The following is a 9744-nucleotide window of genomic DNA, read 5'->3' on the forward strand; positions in this document are numbered from 1 at the left end:
TTTCCATATGAAACGATGTGATAAAAACGATTTTGCGTCGAAACCAAAAGAGATAATTGAATGGAGTCAAAGAAAGAACTGTAGAACTTGCTGAGATGCATTATTTCCATGATAATAATGGTGATGTTTATTATTTACTATTTTAAGAAAATTAACGAAAATGCTAATAATAGCACTAACTTTAAACAAATTTACTTTTAAAAGAATACTAAATTCACTTAACTGAAAGGTATTAATACATTTTTCACTGTATAATTTTCCTGGCTTTCGAATAAAAAGAAAAAAAAGTACAATAAGTGCCATAATTTTTCAATTAGAGCTGGTACTAGTGAAAATGAGCTAAAAATATCCAAGTTTTATTCAACTTGGATGAAAAAATCAGGAAAATAAGAAAAGGTAAGTGTATCATGTCAAAGAACGAATTAAGCAGCTCATCAAGACTAACAATCTGAATTATTAAAATGATGAGGTTAACTATTGGGATTTTCAAGAAATGAACGAAAATTCGATCAAAATTGTTTAATTTTCAATAAATTACTTTGAAAAGGCTACTTAAACTCATTAGCTGAAACATGTGAGGGTATCACTCAATTTTCTCACCTTTCGAATGGAACTAAAACATTTAAAATGCAAAGTATACTTTTAAAGTTATAGGTATTTTAAGACAAATAAGTTTTTTACACAAAAAGTTCAATAACTCTGTAACGGTTGAGATTTGATGGTATGAACAATTTTTTTCTCCAAATATGGTAGTCTATCACCCCCCGAGAGATTCTTAACCATGAACCAAACACCCTGTATAGTTCCGGAAATAGAGAATGAATCTTCCGATCACATAAGAAAGTGTTCTTAAAATGCATGAAACGTCGAGATTTTATGTTAGCCCGAGAAAATTTTTTTTAAGAAAAATAGACTTTTTGCTTTTCTTCTATAGAAAGGTTATGCAAACGGTCGGAAATTCAACCTAACAACCGAAGCCCGTAGGGCCGAGTCACTTATGCCATTCGATTTAGTTCGTCGAAATCGCAAAATGTCAGGGCCGGTGGAACACCTTTTTCCCAAATGGGTAGTAAGATTCGAAGTGATTTCTCCCCATATTGACGAAAGTTCAGATATGGCGTGTGTAAGTGTAAATAAAAATTTCCTGATAATATCTGGTGGCTATTTGGAAACACCCTTTGTTAACAGGGCTGTATGTCCGACGGCTTTGCGAAAATGTATTTGTTAAATACAGATACTACAAATGTACCAACTACCAACTCCATTCCTTTTTATTTCATTGCATTTATTTTCCGTTCCCTGCTATAAAACCTTCTTTCGCGGGTACTGAAGCCCGCATGATAGTGTTGACTGATGGGAAGGTATCTCTGACGATCGAAATCCTTTCAGGCTTAGAGGAGGTCGATTTGAATATTTCTCCGATGGCAAAGATAATGCCGATAAATCTCATTTTCGATACAAATTACATCTAATACAACCGGCTCCTGGATGGTGTACTTCCACACCAAATACAAGCCATTTAATATCATCGATATATCGCGTGATCTAACTAAACAACACTCGACCGCGTACGAAGAAAATTTTTGTCTACGTACCCGCTCGGGAAGTAGAGATTGATGGTGTGGTGTCCGAGAAGGGTCTTAATTGCTAAATTGGGTCTGGCTCCTTCCCTGTGCTTCAGTCTGTGAAAATTAATGCATGCAAGCAATTGGGTTCAGCAAAAATCGAGGAGTATAAGAAAACTTATTTTCCATCAGCCTCATTTCGAGCTTTTCGACGGCTTTGTTCCTCCAAAAATTGTACTGTTTAACGGGGCTCGTCTACTTGTTTGCCTTTTTGTATCGCGGGGCATGATCTGCCGTTGTTGCAAATAATGGGCCCATTGTAGAAACAAGGCACGGTGTGGAAGATGGGGAGAGGATCAAGAAATTTTTTCATCTGTTGAGAGACTCCCAATTCACTGTCGACATATCCCACACATAAATGATATGGGGAAAAACTGAAGCATTCTTTTGAAAAACGTTGGAAAGAAATGTTAAAGAAAATACCGGCCGCTACTAATTTCTCCGCTTCCTTGTTCACAAAAGAACGATATTCTGATAATTTCGAAAGAGGAGAATCATTTCCTCCTCTAAGTTTCCTCCCTTCCTCGGTCTGGTTTTCTTCCGACGTGGATCTTCTTCAATTTTAACATTTTTTGCTTTGGTCGAGAAAATACTATTGAGGAGTGTTTTGGGGATGAAACCGTGCTATTATTTCAATTAGATTAGCCTTTAATCGGTACCAGGTATAGAAGTTGTCGCTTGTTACATCCGAATCATAGACAAACATTTATTGATATTGTTTCCATATACATCGCGCCTCAGCTGGTTCTAGAAGACTTCAACTCCCACGGTATGCCGTGGGGTTGTCTTCATTCTGATAACCGATCTATATTATTGCATGATATTCCCGACAATTTCATTATGACCATCTTGAATACAGTGGAAATAACACGAATGCCTACCAGCGCAGCCGAGCGCGTTAGATTTATTGTTGTACTCTACCTCGCTACAATTAGTCGCCTATTGATTGAAAGAGCTACGCGTCCACTATATCTGAAACAATCGAATCAAAATAAGAAATTCCTCCGGTGGATATGTACAACGTTTTGACTGGATTGTTTTTCTACGCTGCGATTCCCACTCCGTTGTGGGGAGAGAGTTCTCAGAATTGTATGCGAAAAGATTTTATGAAGACTTTTTGAGCGTCGGATCGCCCAAATATTGCCGAATATATGCGACGTTAGAAACGCAAATGAAAAACTTGATGAAAACTGAAAAACGCGGTTATTGGCACCGGTTCGTCAACGGATTAACGAGAGAAACAATATTTCATCAAGTAGCTGGGCCCTACGTTGTGTACACGATTCAACCTTTGATCGGAATACACGGAACTAAGAATCCTTTAACGGCGACAACAGCATTCCACATACACGGAAAACCCCGCAATCACAAAATTATGATATTGCAGTTGTTGTTTTTTGTTTTAGCTGTTTCAACTAAAAATGGCTAATACAACTATTGCTGCTGTTGATTATCGCATTACCATTTGGCTGAAAAAAATTGTTGTTTTCGGAAGCTGTCAGATACCTGAAAATAAAGACAGCAAAAAGGAAAACAAAAATTGTAAGGCAAATTCAACCATTTATTTAGTTGAAAAGGATGAGTCAATTTGCTCGCCACGTCGGTATACATAAAAGCGACAGGTTTGGAAGATAAAATTAATACGTTAATTACTTGAGTAGCATTAAGATAAGTTTTCCAATATTATTTCCGATGAGTGAAATTGGTACGCTATATGTGAATTTATTTTGGTTTGTTTTCAGTTAGCAAAACATAATTTTCATCATCGACTGAGAGAAAACCTTTTTGAAATCTAATCATAGAAATTGAACAGTTAGGTATTTTTATGTGTATATCTCAAGCAAGAATTGGTTTCAAATTGTGCCGGAATTGTGGTGAAAACCACAAAAAGCAAGTGATATTTTATATTTGTGTATAAATACTGCCCTACGATTACTAATCTTCATTTTAGGAAAAGCTGAGTTTCGAAAAAAAATACCAACACATTATATTGCAGAGCGGTAATAATAAACTCGGAACGTGTTTTAGCCGAACCGTATACTGGAACGTCACATGTTAAAAATCCTAATGAGAACATGTTTATAGAGGTTCTTCTCTAAGTTATTGTAAGTAATACTATGCAAAATACTAGGCAAATCTTGAGCGTTTTTTCAAAAATGCATCTACAATGAGTTACTCTCATTGTTCACTTTCTCTTCTGTTAATAATTCGGTCGCTTTAACATTTATCCTTCAACTCTTTGCATAATATGCTAGTAAAAATTACCGTCTTTCGATTTGTACTTTAAAATAGGTGAAAAATGCTATAGGGACGCCGTTATAATCGAAAGAGAAAGTAAACAAAGAGTGGCACTCATTGTAGATATGTCATTTTGAATAAAAGCTCTAGAAATGTCCCCATCCGCCGATATGTATTTTATCCTTCTAAATAGTCATCTGAATAAAAGAATAACCTCAGCACAAAGCGTAGCATAATATTGCGATGATCGCGTAAGCTTATATCCGCGAACCGGTTTATGTTGTAACGTTATTTACACATGCAGTGGAATGGATTTGTAACAGTATGATTCAACCCTACATAAGAATTTTAACTAATCGACGATATCATTGATTGCATTTTTCTTGCGCTTCTTCTAGTATAGAAGCACTACGCATACGGAACTGATGTTAGCAGATGTTGCAACTCAGAAGCATCACAAGCAAGTCTAGCAAAGATGCTTAGAGTGAATGGTATTGCTGACCAAGCGTTGTAATTTTGCGGAGAAACAAATAAGTACGTGTACTAAAAAAGACGATCAAGTAAATTTAGATGAAGTTGGATTCCACTTAACCAAGGCCTAAATAGAAACATTGCTCCTTTTTATATTTAGCCTTGTGAAGGGTATCTCTAATTTAGATTCTGGTTTTTGATAAATAAGAATAAGGAGACAAGTTAATTAACACACTTACCTAAGCCCCTGGTACAATGTTTGTTATTCAAATTTCAGTAAAATATGCTGATATTTTGTCACGGCGTATCATTTTAAAAAAAAACTATGTCATTCGCCAAATGTTTATATATAATATATTACAAAATTAAAAAAAAAAATTTTTCGTTGTTTAATATTTGACGTATTACACTTGTATCTCCTTTTGTGTTGATATCTATAGAAAAGGCTTTCAGAGCCCATGTAACACAAGCGCGGTTCACAAAAGCCTTTCATCTTTTCACATACAGATGACGCTTGCGACGCTCATTTTCGCAAAGGCCTTAGTATAAAGATACGCAAAGCGTGTGCAGAGATTGAAGCCAAAAAAGTCTACCTATCGAGCAAAATTAGAATCCAGCTTTGCTGTAGAGGTATCAGAGATGGATTCCAATTGGGCCATTAAATGAGAAAAAATCTTTTTATTCCATACATCGATAAAGCTGATTTTCGTGATCATAACAATGTTTTTTTCCAACTCAGGAAACGTGAAAATAAAATTTAAATTTAAAATAAAGAAATTTGTTGATAGTCTTGATTTGACATTATCAGAAGCATTTGACATATCGAATTTCACGACAAATGATGCCCTGTCAGAAAAAATGAATACATGTTTTATTTGACATAAACACCATCCAATGCATATAGTTTTTTTTCATTTTGGGTGTTGTCTTGATAGGCCAGATATAAACAACCGCAGTTTTCCTATGTATGGTTGTCTATGTTTACATAAAATTTATTTTAAAAAACAAAAAAATCGTTATAACGTATTACAACGATTTTTTTTTTGAAATAATGTTATATTATTATATTGGACCTAAAATTTATCGAATGGAATGAAAAACTCCTTAATGACCCAATTGCGCTCGATAGGTAGACTTTTTTTTTATTTAACTATATGCGCAACTGTTCTCTATAAACTGTGCATTTAAGCCTTACAAAAATTTTCAGGATGACGTCACAGAGAACAGACATCGAACAAAAATATTTTAAAAACGTGTGTAAACATTTGAATTAATATACGATAAACACTAGCGTCGCCACACCAACCTATTCCAACAATCAAATCCATTCCTGAACCGGTTCGAAATCCTGAATGGATTCAGTATGGAATCTTGTTCAAAGAAAACAACCGATTCCGACTCTATCGGTTGATGGATTTGAGCTGGAATTCATGCTGGAAGTCCGAATTGGTTCCGGACTAGTTTGACTGGGTAGAGGAATAGCCGCTGTCAATTTTGTCGACCTCAGCCGCAAAAAAACATGACGACAGTAGGTTTGGATATCCCAAGTACCTTCGAAACCGTTAGAAATTTTACACAAGTTGAATGCTGAAGATGGACGTTTGTTCTCTGTGATGACGTCATCAATCAATACAAAACGACCAACGAGATCTCTTGAAATTAGTCTATTTCAACCAATTAAATCGATAAATTTACACAGCTTAAATCCGGCGAGTAATTTGTTGACGCGAAGTGTTCACCGGCGAAACCCAACTTAGTCGGTTAATTATTCGGTTGACCTCGGAGCACCCGATTTCGTCGGTCAACAGGAAAATTTATCAACTATCAAATTCAAATCTATGGGGTTTTTGCAAGGAACAAGCTAGATGAACCATATTTTTTATTGTTGGAACGAACCCTACACGAGCAGAAATATTGACAATAACCCAATTATTGATCAATATATTGATCGTGTAAGGACATTATGAAAATATTGATTCTGTAGAATTCAAATGGGATTGACGGATTGAAGCAGTCTTGTCAATATTTTTATTAACAATATTCTTGTCTCGTGTAGGGTTCGCAGTAAATAAAAATATTGCCAAGACTGCTTCAATACGTCAATCCTATTTGATTTCTACATGATCAATATTTTCAAGATACCCTTACACGATCAATATATTCATCAATAATCGATTTATTGACAATATTTCTGCACGTGTATTGTTCGCTTGACGTCAAGCAATTGGCTCTCAAACGTGAAACTTTTTCGCTCGATGCGCCAACTGGATTTCATTTTCGGTACTAGTCAAATGATGATGAAAACATTTTCTTGCATTGATGGTATAGGATGGTTGTTCTATTTTAATTGTTTTAAAATAAATATCACATAGTTTCACAAAAAGCTTGATTACAGGTGATAAGAAAACACTCGTTCTTTCGTTTGACACCAAAACATTCAGTTGAACTCAATATTTTATTACGAATTATTGAGATCCGGAATTATTTTTGTATTGTTGAGGTTAGGTTGGTTGTTTTAGATATGGAAAATGTTTATCTAGAAATTGGACTTATCAGTGGATAACCTCGACTACCAACAACTACACTCTTTAATCCAGTGATTTTTGCCCACCTTCGTGTTTTCTATCGAAATTTCAATCTCTGAATTTCATTTTAGTTTAAATTGAAACCAGAAGAACAAATGTGAGTGAAGTAACAAGAAAGTTACCATCTGGATATTTTCAGAGGTAGGAAACATATTTTCTTCACCAATATTACTTTTCATTAGAAGAAATAACGTTTAATTATAATATTGATTGAATTTAAAAAATTCAGAATTTACTTTCCAATGCGTTTTGACAGATGAAAATAAAAACATCATCATTGAACTTCCGTGCCCTCTGGCGGTCGACATCTAGCGTTAGATCACGAATATTCTGCGCAAAGTAAATAAACGACACAAGCGTCATCTATATGTGAGGAAATAAAAAGCATGCGTGCACCCTACATGCTACATGGGCTGTTAATGGTCTTTATAAAGGTATGTCCAGCGTTGCTAGATAAACCGATTTATCGGTATTTATACCGATTGTTATTCAATGCCGACATGCCGATAACGTTTCTAAAAGTACCCATTTTTTATTGTTTATGTCATTACACAACAAAAAATATCGTAAAAACCGGCGTCGTTTTGTTAGTTTGTTTTTATGAACGTGACTTTAAAATTGTTTACAGTCGTCACGCTCAACCGGTGTCGTAATAAGAGCAGCCGGATGATTTTGTTGAAAATCTATATCCTGTAAACATAGTGGAACTCAATGGAAGAAAACCTTTGAAATATTACGTACATTCCACTAAGACCTCAGTTCGCGTATATATTGGACATAATATTATGCTTTTGTTGTGATATTTCAACTCTTACTATGATGTTCAATCGAAACAATGTACACAAATAATCTCGTTTATTGTGCAGAAATTTAAATATTCCGAATCCTGGCCGTTGAAGACAAATGAAGACATTGGTTATGAAATGTGAAGACATTTGAAAATTATACCTGGTATCCCTGGTTTGAGAGCCAACATTGATATTATATGAAACCATCTGACAACACTGTATGGCGGGCCGCGCCGCGCTGCCATAACGTCGACTTTGGATCTTCGAAGTTCAGGTAAGCAAATTTGTTGCTTTATTTGAATTTTATGATAATATGTAAAGTATTATAACTTTCGTTTTCAGGAATGTAATTATAACCATGGAACAATATGTGGTGCTTTGGTGATACCGGTAGAGCTAGCACCGAAGGTTGGTAGGATATTTATTAACCATTGCTGCGGACGGAACTTCAACGACCATTTTCAGCAGATGGAAATTTTGCTCGTGACTATCAACCCAACTGAATAACGGCCGTGGAGTTTCTGAACGAAGGTGTCTGCCTCGAAGCGGATGCTAGTAATAATCTGTAGGTAAGTTGATAGAGAAACGGCAAATTTTCGCGGCAGGCTGAAATATGTGCAGCTGGACGGAAGAGGAATCATGACTCGAAATGGAATTTAATCAAGCCTATGATCGCACTGGTAATTGGTGCTTATTTTCCAATCTAACTTTGGCAACTACTTGTGGTTTATCTACCAGTATCATCAGAAGATGTTCTGCTCTTGGTTGATGAGATTGATGGTATTGCAAACATCGTCAAGCAATAGTGATTTTATATTTCTAAATGTGTGAGTTCGCACTCGTTTTTACTTCCTGCTAGTTACTCCTTGACAAATACTATCCTGCGTATAGTGAATTCTAAAAGCAGACAACTTTGAGATGATTATTGGAATACGCTCCTATATTTTGCCTACTGAGAAGGTTCTTTTTATATATCTTTTCATAAATATTCAGGTATTTGTTCATCTATCAATGTGCAAATTTTGTAAGATTTGGTTATGTGGTCTGTGTCGAAGTTTTGTATGGTCTCTAGAGTTCCCAGAGATAATGCAACACTATCGAGACTGGAAGTACAAAGGTGCTAATATTTAATTCTCTTTATTTTCAGTTTCATGCATCGCAATGACCATTATGATGACCTTCAGCAACGTCTTCGTAATTTCGATACTATCCCGGTAATGCAAAAAAACTGACGAAGGACAGTAGATATTCTATGGACGGGTATGTATCGGTAGGGGGGTTTCATTGGATGGGTTCATGTATAATATTCTGGCGGTTCAAAGGCCCTTAATATAATAGTTAGGTTGATGGGCTGACGGTATTGCCACAGATAACAGATTGTAAATCAATGTTTCACTATTGTCATCTATGCAACTGTTTGCTACACGTGTTTGACAGCTGCACTTCAACTGCATTGCATCGATCATTGCGTCACCTACAAACGTTTGCTATTGCAGTCGTCTAATTTATTCGTAGAGAGTATTTACACACATTTCGAATCGAGCCTAAACGTCTGTAATCTGTGGTATTGCCAACATCAAGTGATCATTAAATTTATCAGTCTTAATAGACTTAGTGCATATATTATAAATAACACTAGCGTTGTCGTAAATATCCGTTTAAATCTACAGCTAGGAAATTAGACTTACACATTACATTAAAATAATTGTTACTGTTCATACCGATAAATATCGATTTTATCATTAAAGGTCGATATTACATGAAACCATCTGACAAGACATTTGAAAGGTAGTGAAGAAAGGTTTTTCATTTCAATGATAAGGTTATATTTCTCTCGCGGATTAGAATATAGACAAGTTCTAAATACACGAGGGCCTTACAGTAGGTATGCATTTTAATAAAGAAATTTTAGCAGTTTGTCAAACCTGGTCAGCAAATAGCATTAAAAGAATAACATCGTTTGCTAGTTTCAAATATATTTAATTCTTTAATCAAAAATACCATTAGTTGTAACAACACGCTTATAGTACATATTTA

The 9744-nt window shown here is 35.3% G+C and overlaps 1 long non-coding RNA gene across 2 annotated transcripts; it reads left to right on the plus strand.

Annotated features, from left to right (window-relative positions):
• Nucleotides 1-3003: 3003 nt before the first annotated feature.
• On the plus strand, nucleotides 3004-9744 carry LOC131692741 (uncharacterized). 2 transcript variants are annotated; one of them, XR_009306049.1, is made up of 4 exons: nucleotides 3004-3730; nucleotides 7786-7981; nucleotides 8050-8276; nucleotides 8855-9744. It is a non-coding gene; the product is annotated as an uncharacterized LOC131692741 (long non-coding RNA). The 2 variants fall into 2 exon arrangements; XR_009306048.1 differs by lacking the exon at nucleotides 3004-3730 and having other exon boundaries at nucleotides 7078-7981.

Source organism: Topomyia yanbarensis, chromosome 3, assembly GCF_030247195.1.
Source record: "Topomyia yanbarensis strain Yona2022 chromosome 3, ASM3024719v1, whole genome shotgun sequence".
NCBI classification, from domain to species: domain Eukaryota; kingdom Metazoa; phylum Arthropoda; class Insecta; order Diptera; family Culicidae; genus Topomyia; species Topomyia yanbarensis.